Source organism: Taudactylus pleione, unplaced genomic scaffold, assembly GCF_031769625.1.
Source record: "Taudactylus pleione unplaced genomic scaffold, aTauple2 ptg000227l, whole genome shotgun sequence".
Taxonomy (NCBI): domain Eukaryota; kingdom Metazoa; phylum Chordata; class Amphibia; order Anura; family Myobatrachidae; genus Taudactylus; species Taudactylus pleione.
Window position 1 is genome coordinate 160,787 of NW_028284629.1, and position 22,126 is coordinate 182,912.

A 22,126-nucleotide genomic window follows, 5' to 3' on the forward strand; every position below is an offset into this window, starting at 1 on the left:
GGAATCAGCGAAAACGGAAGCCGGCGGAAAGGTAAGTATCGCAAAAAATAGGGAATTTTCGGGGAATGTGCCTGGAACCCCCCTAAAGATGTCCAGACATGGGGGATCACTATGGGTACCCCTGTTTTGGCTGCTGAAGGGAAGTCGGGATTTTAAATACCCGCGCAGGTGCATAAATGCGCCTGTGAAGAAGTGATGAAGAAGAGCATTTAGGAATTTTTTTTTTAAATAACTATGGCCATCAAATTTGGGGTACATAAAAATATGCTTGCACCCATTTTCAAGTCCCTAAAATGATTTTTGAAAATTCGTCAAAAATGCACCTGGGAACCGCTCTGGAATTAATTTCAGTACTTTAGCAGTTTGTCCCCCTTTTATTTATTTTTTTCACCCCAAAATTAAACTTAATTTTTTTGGGTGTCCCGATTTTTTTTTTAAAAACTTTTTTTGACACATCATTTTTAGGGGACATTCCCAGGGGTGCAGGCTATTTTTTTGAAGCCTGCACCCCTAAACCCCAAATCTGCACTTTTTTTGCCATGTAAAACATGGTGATAAGTTATCCCCATTTTTTAACAAAGACTTTTCGCACCGGCGAAAAGTCTTTGAAATTGAATAAAGAGATAATTAAAATAGGCCAAATTGAATACTGCCAAACTGAATACTGCCCATAGTGTTTTTTTTAATTACATACCTGTTAAATTTACCTTATAGATTTATATGTATTATTAAATATGTGCATAAGTGTCAACCTAACTGATGATTATATCAACAGGACGTATGTGGGTGTCAACATGTAATTCCATATATAAAATCACCAACTTTTACAATATTTTCCCATATTACCTTTATAATCATACATGTATTGCACCTATTCATGTTAAACATATGTTGCTACAAATGAATGACTTATAATGTTGTTACAATACATTATATACAGTACAATTTAAGACATTTATACATAAACATGCAAATTGTACAGAAACAAATAATAAAATATAAAGTGTGCTTGCAGTGTTAAGGATACAGGATTAACAATTATAGAAATTACACAATATCTCAGGGGTGGCCAACCTGTCAGAGTCAAAGACCCCAAAAACATCTGTAGGTATGTCAAAGAGCCGAGATCATGCGTGTGCCAAGGTTGCACATGCAAAAAGGGGTGTGGCCTTGTGCCAGCTAGGCCACGCCCCTGTTATGATTTTTGTAGGAGCATGTAAAAGCACATGCACACAGGTAACTATTAAAGGGAAAGAAAAAGCCAGAACAATATAAAACATTGAAAAAAAACAGATCGACATAAAATACACTGAAAAGGCCACATCCACAAAAAATACATTGAAAAAAACAAACAAACAGATAATGGAAGAGCCACAGGTTGGCCACCGCTGCAATATCATTGAGACCTTTTGGGGAAAGTGTATCTAATGTGTAAATTCAAAATGATTCCCTTTTAGAAAAAGCTAGTGTTCTCTATTACCATCTCTTGGATTATCTGTAACATGTTCCAATATGGTGAAGGATTAGTCATTAGGGATTTAGGGCCTGATTCAGACCCACTCGCGAGCGGCTGTCCGCTCGCAAGTGGGTCGATGTTATGGACTGAGCATGCGCACGACGGAGGGAGCTCCGTCGTGCGCATGCGCCAGACGCGACGAGCGAAGGAAAGTCCTTCGCTCGTTGTGTCCGATCAAAGGGGGCGTGCTGTCAATGTTGATTGACAGCACGCCCCCTTTGGTGGGCGTGCCTCCCTGACGGGGGCGTTCCCACGGGAACGCCTCCCGTCAGAAGCCGGCCCACTGACATCACTAGTGATGTCAGTGGGAGTGATTTTGGCTCTGATAGAGCCAAAATCACTCCGGAGCTTGCGGTTGAGAAACTCAACCGCAGGCTCCGGCTCGCAAATTCGATGGTCGCGATGGTCTCGACCATCGCGACCATCACAATGCACGCTCGTATAGGCTGTGGGTGGTGACCCACAGCTATACGAGCGTCCAGGAGGACGCTCCATGAAAATGGAGCCCGGCCCTCATTCAGAGCGTGCGCTCTGCTCAGAGCGTACGGCTCTGAATGAGGGCCTTAATTTTTCAATAAAGTGTCTTTGTAAACTATGGCTTTTCATACCGTTCCAATATTCCGCAAATGCTCCTGCATCCTTATTTTTACACACCTTTTGTTTTTCCTACATAATATAAACCGCATTTACAGGTTATTCTATACACTACAAATTCCATATTGCATGGAACTATATAGATTAGAGTATATCTTACAATGCCTTCATGCTGCCAACTGTTTCCATCAATTTACAGCATATACTGTACAATGATCACACGAATAGCATCCTACTCTGGTCGACAAAAAGTTGTTTGTATTATCTCAGTGGGGTCACAAGGGGGGTGCGGACCGCACTCGGGTGTCACCTACCAAGGGGTAACACCAAAGTGCTGACTCCTCAGTGACAGGAGCCGGGTGCTACACTGTAGCATTACGTGCAGCACTCGGTTCCTGACACAGTGAGGGAGCCGGAACTGCACACAGACTGGCCCCCGGACCCCTCCGGAGTGACAAAACTGGGTGTTCGGGCCATGAAGCCACTCCCCCTTTTTGCCCTACAAGTCAGCCCACCCCTACACGCACCGGGTGTAAGAACAGGTAGGGACGCCACTGTATTATCTTTTACAATTTCTGTATTTATACAATGTTGCTGGGCATTGTAGTGTGCCAGACGTGGTAGTGACTAATACATGGTAGCGGTGATGCCTTGTACTATAACTGTGGTGGAATAGTATACTTGCGGTCCAGTTATGTGGCTCTGGGTGACTCTGTTCTGTGAGAGTCTCACTCTGCCAGCGAGTAAAGATGCGTATGACGTTGATGCGAAACCTGCGCTTGTTGGATGGTATAGGATAATGGTAGTTGCTGGCACTATGGAGATAATCCCAGATCTCCTACAGACAATGATAATATATTCAGTTATAGTGCTTGCACTAGTTTGCGTAATTCTATAGGTGCCTAATGTGACAATCAATATGTATATGTAGATCTAATAATACTAAGTACACAGGGATAATAGTTAGGTGGTTTTAATGGATCTGGTAAATACTACAACAAATCAATTGAGAAGTCACGGTGCTCTCTAATTTGAGGAGTAATGTATGCAGGGTATGGTACAGGGAAGTCTATAGGAGTATATGGTCAAATGAACGTAGAAAAAATGGGGGGGATAAAATAGTGAACAATGTGCTTTAAATATATGAAAAAATTAAATAATATATAGTGCAGACAGAATTAATGTCCTGGGGGGGTTGCGCTCTGGAGGGGCGGCGTCCCGTGCCCTCCGGTCTGACAACTTACCCTTCTTCTTGCTGTCTATATTAATCCTTGTGTGAAAGGTTCTTTCAGGTACACGGGACCTCATTCAGAGTCGGTCGAAGCGGCCGCACGGTCGTACGGGAAAAGGGGTCGGATATGCAAATGATTCCCTCGCAAGTTGCGTCCCTAAGTTCGGATCGGTAGCTGGCCGACCAAGGGGAGGATGCGGCCGTAAGACAAAAAAAACGCCCCCTTCCCGTACGCATTACACGTTATCTCCGGGCATATAAGGATTAATCGAGACCATCGGAACTGGTCGTAGAGCTTAAGGTTGACCATACCCTCTCTTAAGCTCTACGATCATGTCAGTGTAAAAACCTCCCATGTCACATGTGCCATGACGCTACTTTGTTAATTATGCACTCCCATAAACCATATGCACTCCCATAAAATGCCGTTCGCATAATTAGGCACGCCTGCGTTCGGATCTCCACTCCCCCGTTTTCAAGCACCTTCCCCTGTTACCACCCACAAACGCCTCAATCTGTCACTCAAACTACCGACCTGGCTGTGTTCAAGGAGAGAGAAATTTCTGATCGTAGCGGCTAGTTTGCGCACACGCATTGCGAACTTTACGCATGCGCAGTTTAGCGAACATCGGTGGCGTACGACCGTGCGGCCGCTTCGACCGACTCTGAATGAGGTCCACAGTCTCTCCGCCTCCGTTGGAGTGTGTGCCAAATTACACACACTCTATAGGTCCCGTTGATTCACCAGACGCGGCGAGACCACCGGAAGCATGATCACAGTTGATCACGTGGTCGCCGGCTATCGATCGCCGCGGCTGGCCACTCTACCCACCGGATGGTGGGGAGACTAGGTCCGTACGGAGGCAGTAATGGTGTGTGTCCCGTGTGCACACGTCCTGGATACTCTGGTTTGCCTTTCGCTTCCTGAATTGAGCGAATCCTAGCGGGATCTCGGGGAACAGCTATTCTTGTTAGTGCTTACTCCGGTAAGCGTTCCTGTCAGTGTGTGTTCCAAAGATGGATTGAATGTTGTCCAACGCATTGCAACTTTTCGGCCTTCCTCAGGGACGTGAGTAAAGATGCGTATGGACGCCTCAGTGCCCTGGGATGCTGAGAGGGTGGGTACTACTTGCCTCGGCCAGTTGGAGGGGCCAGATGAGGGCTTGGTCAGTGACCACCCCCACTGTTCTGCCCACTACCGCTGGCTGCGCCTGTATAGCAGCACAGCTGCAGAGAGACATCGGACAGTGAGAGAGCAGAGACTGCTAGAGCAGTCTCTTATTACTGCCTGATGTGTCACTACAGCTGCGCTGCTATAGAGGCGTAGACTGTCTGACTGAGCTCCGGCAGGTCCTAGTGACCGCTGGCTCAGTACTACCTGTCAGATGCTGGAGGGAGGGAGGCAGTGCAGGAGCGTATGTCAGAGCCTGGCCTGTCTGACTGAGCTCCGGCAGGTCCTAGTGACCGCTGGCTCAGTACTACCTGTCAGATGCTGGAGGGAGGCAGCGCAGGAGCGTATGTCAGAGCCTGGCCTGTCTGACTGAGCTCCGGCAGGTCCTAGTGACCGCTGGCTCAGTACTACCTGTCAGATGCTGGAGGGAGGGAGGCAGTGCAGGAGCGTATGTCAGAGCCTGGCCTGTCTGACTGAGCTCCGGCAGGTCCTAGTGACCGCTGGCTCAGTACTACCTGTCAGATGCTGGAGGGAGGCAGCGCAGGAGCGTATGTCAGAGCCTGGCCTGTCTGACTGAGCTCCGGCAGGTCCTAGTGACCGCTGGCTCAGTACTACCTGTCAGATGCTGGAGGGAGGGAGGCAGCGCAGGAGCGTATGTCAGTCTGGCCTGTCTGACTGAGCTCCGGCAGGTCCTAGTGACCGCTGACTCAGTACTACCTGTCAGATGCTGGGGGGAGGGAGGCAGCGCAGGAGCGTATGTCAGAACCTGGCCTGTCTGACTGAGCTCCGGCAGGTCCTAGCGACCGCTGGCTCAGTACTACCTGTCAGATGATGGGGGGAGGGAGGCAGCGCAGGAGCATATGTCAGAGTCTGGCCTGTCTGACTGAGCTCCGGCAGGTCCTAGTGACCGCTGGCTCAGTACTACCTGTCAGATGCTGGGGGAAGGCAGCGCAGGAGCGTATGTCAGAGCCTGGCCTGTCTGACTGAGCTCCGGCAGGTCCTAGTGACCGCTGGCTCAGTACTACCTGTCAGATGCTGGGGGAAGGCAGTGCAGGAGCGTATGTCAGAGCCTGGCCTGTCTGACTGAGCTCCGGCAGGTCCTAGTGACCGCTGGCTCAGTACTACCTGTCAGATGCTGGAGGGAGGCAGCGTAAGAGCGTATGTCAGTCTGGCCTGTCTGACTGAGCTCCGGCAGGTCCTAGTGACCGCTGGCTCAGTACTACCTGTCAGCTGCTGGAGGGAGGCAGCGTAAGAGCGTATGTCAGTCTGGCCTGTCTGACTGAGCTCCGGCAGGTCCTAGTGACCGCTGGCTCAGTACTACCTGTCAGATGCTGGGGGAAGGCAGCGCAGGAGCGTATGTCAGAGCCTGGCCTGTCTGACTGAGCTCCGGCAGGTCCTAGTGACCGCTGGCTCAGTACTACCTGTCAGATGCTGGGGGAAGGCAGTGCAGGAGCGTATGTCAGAGCCTGGCCTGTCTGACTGAGCTCCGGCAGGTCCTAGTGACCGCTGGCTCAGTACTACCTGTCAGATGCTGGAGGGAGGCAGCGTAAGAGCGTATGTCAGTCTGGCCTGTCTGACTGAGCTCCGGCAGGTCCTAGTGACCGCTGGCTCAGTACTACCTGTCAGCTGCTGGAGGGAGGCAGCGTAAGAGCGTATGTCAGTCTGGCCTGTCTGACTGAGCTCCGGCAGGTCCTAGTGACCGCTGGCTCAGTACTACCTGTCAGCTGCTGGAGGGAGGCAGCGTAAGAGCGTATGTCAGTCTGGCCTGTCTGACTGAGCTCCGGCAGGTCCTAGTGACCGCTGACTCAGTACTACCTGTCAGATGCTGGGGGGAGGGAGGCAGCGCAGGAGCGCACTCCTTCCAACAACTCCAACATAATTCTAAAGAGAATAAAAACTTTTGAAGCTAATGATTACTGATAGAGGTTTTTATAGCACGAGAGAGATGAAGTGAAGAGCACTACAAAAACTCTTTTTTTAACTTTATATTTGTAAGGCATGGATTACAAGTATAAAAGAGAAATACACAACATATTATGTTATCATATACATTACACCCAGAAACACCCATCGACATTGGATGGATCTGCATGAAGTTTCGCTATGCGTCTCTCTGCAGTGACCATGCATTGCACAGCGTGGCTCAGACACATGCGCAGAGGGAAACCATCAGCCACTTGCGCCCGATGGCTTCACTGCGTCCAACTCTGAATCACCTCCTAAGTGTCACTCTTTTTGAACGTATGACACTTTTCTTCTCTTTCATATTTTTAGTCTTGAACCACGGAACACAATACTTTGTCTCATTGTCTGGCTGGGTAATGCTTCATCTTCATTTGCCATAGCAATTTACTTTCATACAATACCAGGGACACATTATGGTACAGTATAGAGAGATACACACATACATACATACATACACACACAGCGACACAGCACAAGGGATGTTATTGATGGGGGGTCTATATGTCCCAGGTTCTTAACTTTTTGTGTGGTAATCACCAGGTAATGTGCAACCTTGATTGCCAGACCACATCGAGGCCTTTATACCCATTTGGGAGATGGAATAGGAAGGGAAATGTTGATTTAAATCAGTGGTCGGGGAGCAGGGGTAAATTACCCCACATGGGGTAAAAATCAAATTCCTGGTGGTAATGGACGGACAGCCGGGCATGCATATGAATCATTGTATAATATAGAATGATTCATATGCATGCCCGGCTGTGCCGCTGGGAGGCTCTAAGACGGATGCCCGCTGAGATCTTATTACCAGCGGGCGCCCGGCTCCTTCCCTGCAGCGCCGCGTGACCCGGAGGCCGGAGTTCTCTTCTGAACTCCAGCTTCCGCCTCTCTCCATGCGCACTACGGGAGAGACGTCATGACGTTTCTCCCATAGTACTGAGGAGCAGCCGGGCGGACAGGACGGCGGCGGATGCAGGAGCGGGGATTAAGGTAAGTGGGTTTTTTTTGTACAAGCAGCACTACAGGGGCATTATATGGGGGCACTACTACAGGGGCACTACAGGGGCATAACTATGGGGGCACTACTACAGGGGCATTATATGGGGGCACTACTATATGATTTCATTCCTTTCATATCAAAGGGGTAACGTCGGCGTATCTAAATATATTTTGGGGTAAAAGGTAAAAAGTTCCCTGACCCCTGGTTTCAACTTTTTGTTTATCTAACAGAAAAGATAAAGGATTCCAGATCATCCACCCATATCAGGTCCTATCTACACAATTGTAAACAGGTTAAGTACAATACGTATATATAAAAACAGTGGGCACTAAACAGAAATGAAAAAATCAAATTGTACAGTGAGTTTCAAATTAACAGTCTGGTCTAGCTCCCCCACAATGTGTAAGGAGCGCTCCCATTGTTTATTCTATGTAAGTACAATACAGTAATAAAGAATTTCTCCTCTCTAGGTTGGACCAATACGTTGGATTCTGATACTGTCTTAACCTCTGACAGTTAGGAGTGATATTCCTACTCCTTAAGGAAATCTCTAGTTCTCCTTTGTACCATATACAATATGAGTAAAACCAAACCTGGGCATATTTCTTTTCATTTTTTGCTTTTACATTTTTCCTAGTGTTGTCTGGGCTGCTGTCAATCAAAGATATTTCGGTGTAGCTCAGAAGCCAGCTTTAGTCTGGATGTTACCCGTGAGTGCAGTTTCCTGCAATTTAATGGTGAGCAGTTATGCTAGTGTAGGAACATTCAGATATTGCGATACCTTAATGTTGGGCTGCAAAACGTAAGTATTTTTATATAGTATGAACAAAATACCCCGGTTTTATTTGCTACATCAACACATATTTGCAGTGGTGGTAATAGCTACAACAACAACTTTTAAACTAACACAAAATATGATCTGAGGTCAGGGCAGGCAGAAAACAAAGGAAAGAAATAAAAATAAAGATGTCCGCACAGACCTATAGTATATTCATAAATTATAACAATCCTCCATTCCAATCAATATATTGTCAATTAGTTTTAGGGGACAATATAAGCCCAATTACAAAACAAAGGAAATCCAGAAATCAACCAAGGACATCATCTTCAAGCACTGGCAAGCTGGCGCTCAATAGGGTGTTAACAGGACCCGGGTCACATGACCCAGGTCACCCGTTCACACTGTAGGATTGCACGGGCCATTCCCATGTTCAACCCTGCTCGCTACCCGAGTTGGATTTCCAGGAATCTTTTCCACTGAGCCGCAACACGGGTTGACATGGCAATACCCTGGGTTATTTGGAGAGATTAAAAGGGGTATGAGAGACAAAGAATCCGTGTCGCAAGAGATTCAAGAACTGTCTTTTGAGATCCAGTCTCTGACCAATCAGCGCGGCATAGAGGTCAAATCCGCATTAAGTGCACCCTCTGGGGCATAACGCGTGGGGTACCAACCCTTGATTGAATAGGCCTCGGCTGATTGAATCTGCCTCTAATGCGGCCAATACATGGTGCAATTTTTTGCATGATATGGCCGATTTAGATCAATCGTATCGACCAATCTTGCACATCGTGTGCGGTATTTGTATGATGACGACGCGCGTGCCTGCCGTCGTAATTCTGCATTGTATATCTTGATTGTAAGATTTCAACCTATCGTGTACGATGTGATACACATCGTATGCTTTTTGCTGGCATAAAATCCGATGTACGAGGTCTTGCAAAATCCCTGGCCACTCCTCTCCTCCATTTTGGGGTTGACGGCGCAATGGAGATTAGCAATTGGATACAACGCATCGGTATCGTATGCTCGTATGTACACCATTTGACAAATCGTATAGAGAATTTCAAGGGGAATCGTACAAGACATCTGAACGTTAGGAAATTGCACCGTGTATGGCCGACATTAGTATATCTGTCAGCTATTGTGTTACCAGCCCCAACTGTTTCAGCCTAGTCTTGTTGGTAAAAAATGGGGGGACCCCACGCCATTTACCCCCCCAAATTTCACTACCAGACTAGGCTAAATACAGTAACCCAAGGCTTGTACCTGATTTTCTATTTTTAACACTATGCTAGCCTGCACAGATCTTGCAAAAGTGCCTCTCAGGCTGGTCATTTATTTAGGAGGGATTAGAGTGGTGTTGAGGTGGGTTCTTAACCCATCGCTTAGTAAATTTGAGGCTACTATTCTAAAGGTAATAATAATAACCTTATTCTGTTCTATCCTAAAGTGTGGTTTCTCTATGGTTTTTGAGCCAGATTTGAGTGGATTTTGAACCATTTATGGACACACACTCAGACAATGTGCTGCTGCAAACAAATGCTACATTTTTTTAATTAAAGTGCCAACCAAGAAAATGTGCTATTGGATTCTTGTTCAGAACTAAGTGTTATGAAGGAAGAAAAATTGAATACATTGGGTCTAGTTAGAGCACTTTCAATATATCTTTCTAGAACAGAGGACGTCAGAAAGACAGAGCATCTCTTTGTAATTCCTGAAGGCCAACATCAGGAATAAGCTCCTTCCAAAACCACGTTTACAAGATGGATCAGGGAAGTCATCTCACAGAGGAAAGGATGTGAGGTGCTAGCATTATTAATGGCATGTTTCTGAGAGTATTGGTATCCTCCTGGGCTCACGGTCACAGGTGTCAGCAGCAGAATGCTCATCACTTCATACATCCTCCAAGCATCTTCTGGATGTCATTACTTTAGAGGACACTTGAAAGAAGTTTCTTCAATCAATGGATCAATAAAATCTGAGAGTGAATTGATCTGTGCTTCATTCATTTTTTAACCCCCTAACTGCCATGGCAGCTCCAATATTTTTCAGATGCATGTTGAGAAGTCCATCAAAGACAAAGAATGGAGTACTGTAGGCACATTTTCCTGGATTGAGGGGGGGGGGGGTTAAATGTATTCCTGTCTTTACTCAGCTGACCAAGGTTTAACCGATACATTAGGGCCAGTGGCGTAAATTCATCCCAGATGCCCGGAGGCAAGTTATAATTTGGTGCCCCCTGTCATAGCCGCTGACACTGTAATGTAACAATTCGCATGCAGACAAGCTATAGATAGACAAAGGCGGCAGCTGATGGTCTGACATGGAGCTCTCCACTAGTGTATGGTGGCTTCTTAGGTGCCAGGAAAAGGTGCCATGTATTGGGCGACCATGACGGTACACTCCGGGTACATAGTTACAGCCATAAGTGGGATGAATGTTGTGGACAATGGAGGAGATGCCCCTCCAGTGCTGGAGCCCGGCGGCAGGTGCCTCCATTGTCTCCCATAGTTCTGCCCCTGATCAGGGCTGACATGGAGAAATTAATTTATCAGGCAAACACCGGAAATCCATAGCTGCCCTGGCATTTACCAATAAATTAAATATATTAGGGAAGGGCTTAAGAAAACCCCATAATTTAATGACATGTCTGTTTCTGAACAGTGTTAATAATAATAACTACCAACATGGCATTTACCGTTTAAAAAACAAATACAGATGAAAATACAAAATAAAAGTACTAGTTGATTTTAAATCAAAACAAACATCTGTTGTGTTCCCATTTAAAATTCATAGGGGATTATCAATATAAATGAATAATGCAAGTATAATACTGGGTACACACTGTACGATATATTGCTCATACAGCCGACGAACGATATATCATTCAGTGCATCGTCATTCGGGACAGTCGGCCGGTCGTTGGGTCGGCCAGGTGAGTAGCCCACATAACGTAACAGCCCAACTAACAATTTATATAGTATTATTAGGAAGGATCAATATATATTCAGCCAATTAGAAGTGTTTAACAATAACCATCATCCTCATCAATGCGTATTTTGCACCACAGGTTGCGGCCCCACAAAAATACACCTCCTGACAGATACCATGTACATCTTTGATGTGCACTGGCTAAGTCATATCTGCATGAACATGCCCTTACTGTACTTGGACTACACTTAAACGCACCAAAGTCATGGTAACTAGCCGTCGTATCAAAACCATTTCATGGTAGTACCATTGCGATGGTTCATGCATGCACAAGAAATCCAGTTTGCATATCCACAATACACATCTGCAGTTGAGCAGCGACCTGTCCGCCACACAACTGTATATTAGCATCGGAAGAGCATAGCTTCTGCACCAGTTGATGACGGGTAACATCGGAAAGCCGACATCGAATGGTAAAAAAAAAAAAAAAAACATTGATGGTTGTAAAATATTGACTGTCAATATCCATCCCCAGTCACCGTCATAAATATGTGGGAGGGGCTTCAATAATTCTTTTACTTTTTGACAATGCTGCAATGAAAATACCCGACTGTATTTTACTACTGCATTATGGTTTATCTCTGAAGATGAAACTGTTGATGTTAAGTGGCCCTGAAATTTATAAGGCCAATATTAAAGAAAAAAAAAAGAAAACAATGATACAGTAAGTGCTAACATTCAAATCATGCTTTCCATCCCTACAACTAGTATATAGATCATTACAGATGCTTATGATTGTCACAGGTTGGGGGCTGCTGCTGTGAGTGCAGTTTGAGCTGCAGGTGAATTTACTTGCAGCAGCCATGCAGGCTAGAAGAGACAATCACGCATAATGGGTGGGAACACCTCTATGTATAAGTCTGTAGCAGAAGAAGAGAAGCCTCTCCGCTTATTGCCTACATCCCTCTCCCCTCCCCCTCCCCACACAACACTATCTCCACTGTTACTGGCATTTATCCTACAAATGACTGCCTGATTGCAGTGCTGTGCTGCTGGCTTCCTCTACTGAGTGCAGGCTAGGAGCAGGGGAGAGGAGGACCAGCATCTGCCTCCTAAACAAGGGGGGGAAAAGATGGGAGGTTTACATGGCAGTCTTTTTACATGATGCCGATGAATAATGCAGCTTTTCTGGGAATGAAGTTGGATTCACGAAAAAAAAAAAAGTCTGGAAGAAGCATTGATTTTATTCCACTGGTGATACATCCGATTTGGGCGATAGGTATCGCGATTCTCTATGCTACTCATTTTCTTTTATCCGTTCTGGTGACTTTTTTTTAATCCAGAGGAAAAATAGCAACAAATCTCAGGAGGAAATGTAATGCTGGATCCTAACCATCCTTGTGGAAGAATAATGGCCTTTAACTTCAATTGGATTTAAAATTGATATCCAGCTGTTGCGAATATTTTGATATGACCACATGCTTGGCCGGATAAAGGTAAGAATAATTCCTATTTCATCTAAAAAAATATAACAGTGCCCGAATCTAATCTTTGTGTATTAGACTGTTTCAATGAATGAATATATTGCTTATGAATATTGTATACTAGCGGGCTGCATTTCCTCACTGCATCCCAACAGAAAGCCATATATTGTTGCTTATTATGAAATCAAATCACTGAACTATATTTTTTCTTCACTGGATCACGTAAGATCACCGGAGCTAGTATCTTGTCCCATCTCAATGAGCATGATGTGTCTTTCCTTGTGAAACCAATACCATCCGTTGAGAACATCTGTTTCTATATCAGATCATCTAAGTCTCAATTAAACATAAAGCTATTTACTGTACTGGTCCTTTTCAATGTATACAGTAATCAGACTGCTAGCAAAGACTACAATGCACAGCAATCAATGTTGTAGAGCTTCTGATTGGATCTATTTTATGTATATCCTCTACACATGTGATGCTGGAAATCATGATCAGTTCAAATTGTAAAATCTGATTAAGGTTTTAGAAAAAAACAGTGGTTTTATAGAATGAAGGTGGATTCTTTTATTGGTGTGATTACAGTAAATATGTCCAAATAACAGTCATGGCACTGAATTTGTTAGCTGGGTACTTTGAAGAAAATAGTATTCACAGGCAATAGTTTTATGTATAGGGGGCCTACTTGTATATCAATATGGCTCAAATTAAAGAATTTCTATCGCAGCAACTAAAAATCTTTTTTCGGGGTAATTTATCAATAAAAGTTCACCTGGGCAGCTTGTGATGCACACTGGCAGCGATACGGAGATGTTATCCACTTTGCTTGCCCCTACAGGTCCTCTAGGTGTTTTGCTGGATCACACATTAAACTGCACTAATTATTTTTAAAATAATGATAAATATTGATTTATTTATATATATTTTTGGTTTTATTAGCAGCATAGTGGTTAGTATTGCTGCTTCCTCAGTGCTGGGGTAGTGAGTTCAATTCTCGACCAGGGTCTTATCTGTGTGGCATTTGTACGTTATCCCTGTGTGAGTTTCTTCCAGGTGCTTCGGTTTACTACCACATTCAAAACACATACTGATTTGTTAATTGGCTGTTGATTTATATAATACCCCTTTCAGACTAGCAGCAAAATCCCATGTTATTGCATGGTTAACCCAGGTTGCTGCTAGGTCTGAAAGGGGCAAGGATTGGATTTCCGAGTCAAATGACACGGCAAGCCAACCCAGGCAGCTTGCAGGGTCTAACATGGGAACAACCCATGTAACCCTGCAGTGTAAACGGGGAACCCGGGTCGTCTGACCCAGGTTCCATTTACAGCATGGGGACTTCCTGGTTTCTCGGCACTTGGAGATGACATCATCTCCAAGTACTGGCAGGCAGTTCCACTGCACCATACATGCCGACTATCTGGCTGCCCCTTCCGGGAGGGAACAACCAGATCGGCATTACTGGGGGGGGCGTGGCCAGCAGATGGGGGCGGGGCCGGCAAGATGAGATGTTTTTGCGGGCTGGGCCACGCGAGCGCGTCATTTTGGCCCCGCCCCCGCTACACACTGCCGATATTACAGGCAGTGTGAAGCGGGAGGCGGTGCCAAAATGACGCGAATCGCGTCACCGCCCCCTTCACTGCCGGGAGACTGCGGTGGGACAGGAGGGGTCAGCGGCAGCCTGGAGACTTGCCTGCCATCCCGGGAGGTCGGGAGCGGCACCCGATTTTCGGGAGGCTCCCGACCAAATCGGGAGGGTAGGCAAGCATGCACTGCACCCATGTGCAGCGTGAACGGCGCCAACCCTGGAATAACCCGGCTCGGCACCACGGTTTGAACCTTGTTCCAAATATTGGGTCAGACCCGGGACATTAATGTAAAAGGAGTATTACATAGGGCCTGTTTCAAATTTGTACGCCATGCACACAGCAGCTGTGCGCATTTATGCTAATGCTGCAAGAGGTGTTAATAGATGTGTCCTGCAGGGGCATATTATTAGAGGATGGGGCCTGTGTGCAGTCTCTCCATCAGGACCCCCTCCTCTCTATCCGGTAACTGGCATTACACTCACTGCTGCTTCTTGCAGCGCAAGTATAAGCAGTAGTAGACTCTGGCACTGTGCTAGAGTCTACAGGGAATGTGCAGGTCTTCAGGGAAATGGCGCGGCAGCCATTTTCCCGGCACTTCTTCTACTGCTCATGAGCGAAATAACGAAAAAATGGCTGCTGCTCTATTTTCCTGGTGATTTAGGCACCGCTGGTGCTGCTGGTGCAGGACACCGGAGAAGTAAGTATTGAAGAAATGGGTACAAGTTGTGCACCCATTATAGAAACGCCACTGGCATCCTGCATACTTGTGCTATCCTCTGCGGCTTCTGAGGATGCAGCATCAGGTCACTTGTGAACACATTGGCCTCAGGAGGTTACTCAGAATGATTATCTCACATCCGTAGCTGAGGCCAGTAAATTTGTGCCTGAAGACGCAGACACTGGCCTGAGCTCTCACAAAAAACGGGAGTGACAGGCCCCTGTTTTCAGAAATGCTGCCTGGCCCCACCCCCTCTGCGACCAGAGACGCAGCTCCAGGGCATACACAGTGCACACCCCGCTTTGGACTTGTATGCAAACCATTGAGTTCATAGTGCCTGTGTGTTACAGAATTTAGGGGTCGATCCAGAGATGGACGCTAATGACACAACCGCTGCCTCTTTCTACACAATGCAGTGTTCTCCCCAGGCTGTTTGTTGCGAGCGCAACGCTCGGCAAGAAATAGCTGCCGCCTGCACTCCCCACCGCCCCAATGCGCCGCTACTGTCTTGGACCTTCCCCCTGCCCCAGTTCTGCGTCCACTGCCCGGCACTTCCCCCCGCCCCAATACGCCACGTCCCCTGTTGCCCGGTCACCCTTAATGTGTCCTTGTTGCCACGGATGCCGGATGTGACGCCGAGCGCCGACATCGCATGTTCTTCACCTTCGAGGCTCTGTGTCCGCCGGCCATAAGGACACGTTAGTGAGGGTTCAGGGACGCGGCGCATTGGGGCAGGGGAAGGTGCCGGGCATGGGATGCGGCATTGGGGCGGGTGAGAGTGCCAGCAGGGGATGCTGCAATGGGGCGGGGGGACGTTGTCCATCACAGTGCAGGGGCGGTGTCAGACTTGAGGGCAAAGATCCCTCCCCCAGTATAAAAGCACAGTCGCCTGAACTGATTGAAGAGAGTAGACCTGCGTCAGTAGCTCTGTGTTGGAGCTGACAAAAAAAAATCTGTGGGGACAGTATTTGGGAGCCTGCAAGTGGATCCAGTATCTGTGGAGCTGTATAAAAAATATATTCTATGTAGCCTGCAAGTGGGGACAGTATCTGTGGAGCTGTATAAAAAATATATTCTATGTAGCCTGCAAGTGGGGACAGTATCTGTGGAGCTGTATAAAAAATATATTCTATGTAGCCTGCAAGTGGGGACAGTATCTGTGGAGCTGTATAAAAATATATTCTATGTAGCCTGCAAGTGGGGACAGTATCTGTGGAGCTGTATAAAAAATATATTCTATGTAGCCTGCAAGTGGGGACAGTATCTGTGGAGATGCTGTATAAAAATATATTCTGTGTAGCCTGCAATAGGGGCCAGTATCTGTGGAGCTGCTCTATAAAAATATATTCTGTGTAGCCTGCAAGTGAGGACAGTATCTGTGGAGCTGTATAAAAATATATATTCTATGTAGCCTGCAAGTGGATCCAGTATCTGTGGAGCTGTATAAAAATATATTCTATGTAGCCTGCAAGTGGGGACAGTATCTGTGGAGCTGTATAAAAATATATATTCTATGTAGCCTGCAAGTGGGGACAGTATCTGTGGAGCTGTATAAAAAATATATTCTATGTAGCCTGCAAGTGGGGACAGTATCTGTGGAGCTGCTGTATAAAAATATATTCTGTGTAGCCTGCAATAGGGGCCAGTATCTGTGGAGCTGTATAAAAATATATATTCTATGTAGCCTGCAAGTGGGGACAGTATTTGGGAGCCTGCAAGTGGATCCAGTATCTGTGGAGCTGTATAAAAAAGATATTCTATGTAGCCTGCAAATGGGGACAGTATCTGTGGAGCTGCTCTATAAAAATATATTCTGTGTAGCCTGCAATAGGGGCCAGTATATGAGTGTTGTTTAAAAAATGGATTTAAAACATTTTTTTATTGCGAAGGCCCCCACCCGGCTACTTCTTGTTGCCACCTGGCTGGGAAAATTTTCTGTGGAGAACACTGCAATGGCTGTGAAATTATGCAAAAGTTGCAGGAGGCGTCTTTAGTAAAAAGATGCCCACTGCCGGCTTCTGTAATTAGCTGCTGCGTTTGAAGACTCAGCATCTGATCAACTGCGTCTACATCGGACATCTGAGTAACCTTTATGTTACTCAGGATGTCCTGTGAAATTACGCTGCCGGGGCCAGTGAAGCTGCGTCCAGGGATGGAGCCACTGACAGCAGCATGCCCAGACGCATCGCCGCCCCCAAACGCCAGCAGTATGTCAGTGCTTTGGGGCACTGTGAGCAACGTCCCTGAAACAGATCTGTACATGCGCAGTGCGATCCCTGTGCATCAGCACATATCTGCAAACATAGGAGATGTACATAAATATCAAATTTATGTACATCTCTGAATTAGGCCCTTAGGGGGAGATGTGTAAGGTCTTGGAGAGAGAGAAAGTAAAAACCAATCAGCTTCTAACTTAATTTTACAGCCTGTGCTTGAAAAATGACAGCAGCTGATTGGCCGGTACTTTATCTCTCTCCACTATCTCTTTCAGAGGCCTGATATATTTCACCCTTAATGCGCACATCCACTAGGCGATATTAATGAGCGATTGCACGATTATGACATCGTAATCGTGCAATCGCTCATTAATCGTGCACAAATTGTGCACTATAATGTCGGAAACCACCAGCGATGCGCGCTCCCGCTGGTCGTTTCCAACATCAATCATCGCCCGAACATGTCGGTCAATCTGCTAATAACGACAGATTGGCCATGTTCGGGGATGAGAGTGGAGGGTGCCTGCACTGAACGACTAATCGTTCAGTGTAGGCACTGCAGGGGATGGGGAACGACGGTACGATTATGATGTTGTAATCGTACTGTCTTTCCCTAGTCTCCTAGTGGATGTGCGACTTTTAAACCTCCCATCGTCTGATGATTGATCAGCATATGAATCAGTGACAATAAAACATACTCAATTGAAATAAAGACACAGAGACTTGTATTTGGCAGAATTTGTTAGCTATTTTATTTAAATAACAGATAATGAATTAGTTACTAAAATTAATTAAATTAATTTAAATATGGTGGCAAAGAAAGAACGGCTAACAACAGCCCAAGCCTAACACTATAAACACTCTAACCACAACACATCCACTCAAGCCTTCTAATTTGACTACCCACCCGATCAGGTGATGATGCTGCTCCCGGCAGGGTGGTCCAGCAGACATTAACAGTCAACGAAGGTGAGCGAAACAAAGAGCAAAACCAATATTCACAGTGCTAATAGGTAACCTGCCGTTCTTTCCCGCCAAAAGCAAGGTTCTTCTTAAACAACCTTGCCCCGCCACCATATAACTAACGTACAGAAACCACAACCTCAAACATATCCTCAAGAAAAAGAACCAAACCTTCCTTAGCTAAATGTACCCCGTCAGAATGAAAAAGGTAAGTATACCTGAACTTAATCCTAGGATGTCTGACCACCACCCCGCCATTTCTCAAAACAAATTTTGAAACAGCCAAGTTCATCTTTTTCCGGGCTTCAGCAATGGCTCTGCCATCCATCACACCACACCAAACCAATCTAGGGACCATGAAAGACCAGACTATTTTGCAAGCTGGCCATGCCAGCATAATCTGGCCCAAATCATCCACCACCGCATGCCTTAACTCCAGAGATGTCCTCTTGCCCAGATCATTCCCGCCTAGATGTATCACCAAGACTCTCGGTAAGCCATACCGCTGAATCTGCTGCAAGAGTTTAGGCTTAAGGCTCTCCCACAACATACCTCTAACCCCTAGCCATCTAACTCCACCAGATCCCGGAAAAAACGGCGCCTCCTGAACTTAGCCGCCAAAAAAACAAATGAATGGCCAACTAAACTCGTCATCACCAGTGTCACTTCCATGCGGTGTCCCACAGGATTCTATACTATCTCCCATGCTTTTTGCAGTATACATGCTGCCACTGGGTGAAATAATCTGACGTCATGGCCTGGTTTACCACTGCTCTGCAGATGATACACAACTGTACCTGTCCTTTGCTCCAGGTACAAAGGACCCAATAACAACCCTAAATGGCTGCCTAGCTGAGCTTCAGGAGTGGATGAGTGCCAGTTGGCTGAGACTGAACCCTGATAAAACACAGGTTCTTATGATAGGTCACAGGACAGGGCTACAGCATAGCCAACCAACAGGACTTACGCTTGGGGGTTCAGAATTACAAAACAATAAACATGTGCGGAATCTTGGTGTTGTCCTGGATAGTGGCTTGACACTTAAACATCAGGTATCAGCCACAATCAAATCCTCATTCTTTCATCTGAGGAACATAGCCAGAATCAAGCACTTAATTCCCTCAGAAGATCTGCCTAAAGTCATACATGCATTTATATCATCACGCCTAGACTACTGCAACGCCCTCTACCTCGGTCTCCCAGCAAAAGAATTACACCGCTTGCAGATGGTACAAAACGCAGCTGCCAGGCTATTAACCAACCAGCCCCGTTCCAGCCACATAACACCCATTCTCTACTCCCTTCACTGGCTGCCTGTCAGATGGCGAATTGCTTTCAAGATTGGATTAATAACTTACAAAGCCCTTCATGACCATGGCCCAGGGTACCTGAAGCAGCTTCTGATTCCCTACTGTCCCACTCGATTACTGCGATCCGTTGACGAAGGACTATTAACAGTACCTAGAATCTCACGGAATTCGTCTGGGGGTCGAGCTTTCAGTTTTGTGGCTCCAACCTTATGGAACTCACTTCCCCGCACAGTTCGAGAGGCCTCCACTCTAGAATCCTTCAAAAATAGACTCAAGACTCACCTATTCACCCAAGCATTTCACTAATGTCCCTTGTTTAAGCTTGTTTTGTATTTTGTACTGTAAATGTAAAGCACTTTGAGTCCTTTAGGAGAAAAGCGCTATATAAATAAAATTATTATTATTATTATTATTATTATTATTATAACTATCCATACAGAACAATCATTAATAGCCACTCCTTAAATGAGTGAAATAATAAAGAAAAGATTAAAGTTTATTGTAAAAAATCTTCGCATATTCAAGAATGTACATCTAACGAGGATCATATTAGTGAGGATCTGCAAAAAAGAAAAAATATGATTTGAATCTTTAAAGATCAACAAGCTTCTGTGCCAATTTGAAGCGACATAAAGACACAAGAGGATAAGTTAAAAACAATATAAAGGCAGGGGGGGGGAGTTTTGGGCTAACACAAATGAACTTGACCTGAGAGAAAACGTAAAACCTGCTGAGGGACATATAATTATAATTATTAACCAAACATCCAAATTAAGTCAATCATATCAGGCAAAAAAAAATCGCCGAAACTCTCCAGACTCCCACTGAAATCAAAGGCGAGTAGCTAATCCCCAAGTAGGAAAGACGGGAAAAACAAACAATACCAGGACCAATGACACTTCGTAAACACACAACAAACCATATGTAGCATGCATGCCCAACAATTAAACTTCAACGATTTGGCCGAATATAACGCTTATAACTGGCCGTTTTCCACCGGCCCAGAGCCTGAATCTCTGACTCGGGAAATCCCGCAGCGGCGGCGGAAGTGGCAGCACCGATTTGAAACGAATGTGTGCTGAACTCCCCTGGTGAGAGGCCCATGCTGCAAAGACATCGACGCAGCATCCAGCTAAACTGAAATTTTGTCAGTGGAAGCCCATCGCAATGCATCAGCCATGAGCCCTCCAATGAGAGTCTAACCGATGCATAATGAGTGGCCAAGCTGACCGGACAAATTCGACAATCCGCCGAGGGGACCAATGTTATCCAGCAACCCCTGCCTAGCTGATCGGTCTTAGAACGACGCAATCTGCACAGCAAGGACCTCTCACCCACCTTCACATCGAACGAAGCATAGTTGAATCCCTCCACTTGGAGGGAGCAACCAATTCTGACACCCGGAAAGCACCATGGAAAAAGTTAACTCAAACAAAAGTGTTTCGAAACCGGAAACCGTTACGTCCGCAACTGCTCCCAGGATAGACGGTAACAAGGAAATGTCTATGGGACATCTTTTATCGGGGGGTACCGGCTCAGCGCGCACCAACCTTTCAAGGCCCTTGTGATGACAAAACTCCTTGTAAGGTCAGGGATTACCTTCAATTTGGAGAAAAACTAAATACCTGCCATGTACCATGAGAGTACTGCTCTCGATCTGCCAGATACATACAGCTGCCAAATGAAAGAAAGCATCAATTGATGCTGACCCGTACCTCCAAGCCCTTGTTCACGGGAAAAAACTTCCCATTCTTCCCAAGACCGACGGTAAGCCTTGAGGGTGCCTGGGGCAATAGACAGTACTGCTAACCCCTCCAAGCCGGCGTGATAACCTGCCAAACATAAGAGGGGCACAGCACACCATCATCGTCTGCATAAGGAGCCAATGTACAAAAACCTACCCCATTGACATCTGGACAGCGCGTCGGCAATCCCGTTGTCAACCCCGGGTACATGTTGAGCTCGAAACAGCACATTGTGACGTAAACAGGCAAGCACCAGCTGCGCTAGCACACGCAAAACCAGCAGAGACTTTGCCCTCTGACTGTTTATCGCATGCACCACGCACAGATTGTCACATCTGAACAGAATGCTGCGATTGCAGATGCGCTCGCCCCATACCTCCAAGGCCACCATTATTGGGAACAAATCCAAGAGCAGCATATCTCTTGTCAAACCTGTACGCACCCACTCCTCCGGCCAAGTTGCGACACACCAGGATCCCCTCAGGTAGCAACCAAACCCCGAAGATCCTGCTGCGTCAGTAAAAAGCTGCAAATCCACATTGTCCACCAGAGGGGATAACCAGATCCTGACCCCATTAAAGTCCGCCAGAAAGGAAACCCAAACTTCCAGGTCTCTTTTTATTTCTGATGATAAACGGATCAAATGGTGAGGTCTGGAAACCCCCGCTGTGACCCTCTCTAGCTTTCGACAAAATACCCTATCCATCGGTATAACTCTACAGGCGAAGTTCATACCACCCAACAACGATTGGGCCTGCCTAAGAGAAATTTGCAGTTTGTCAACTTTATCGCGCAGAAGATGACAGGAGCCAGCCAAGGTATCAATCTCGATACCTAAAAACAACAAACACGAGAGGGGTCCCTATGTCTTTTCATCTGCCATTGGTACTCCAAAATGAAAGAATATCA

The 22,126-nt window shown here is 46.1% G+C and overlaps 1 protein-coding gene across 1 annotated transcript in view; it reads left to right on the plus strand.

Moving 5' to 3' along the window:
* Positions 1–12,176: 12,176 nt before the first annotated feature.
* Positions 12,177–22,126, plus strand: part of LOC148517064 (transmembrane protein 121) — a 226,388-nt gene continuing 216,438 nt past the window's right edge. Inside the window, exon 1 of the mRNA XM_088479169.1 lies at positions 12,177–12,685. The gene's annotated coding sequence lies outside the window, so the exon portion shown is untranslated. The remainder of the gene's footprint in view (positions 12,686–22,126) is intronic.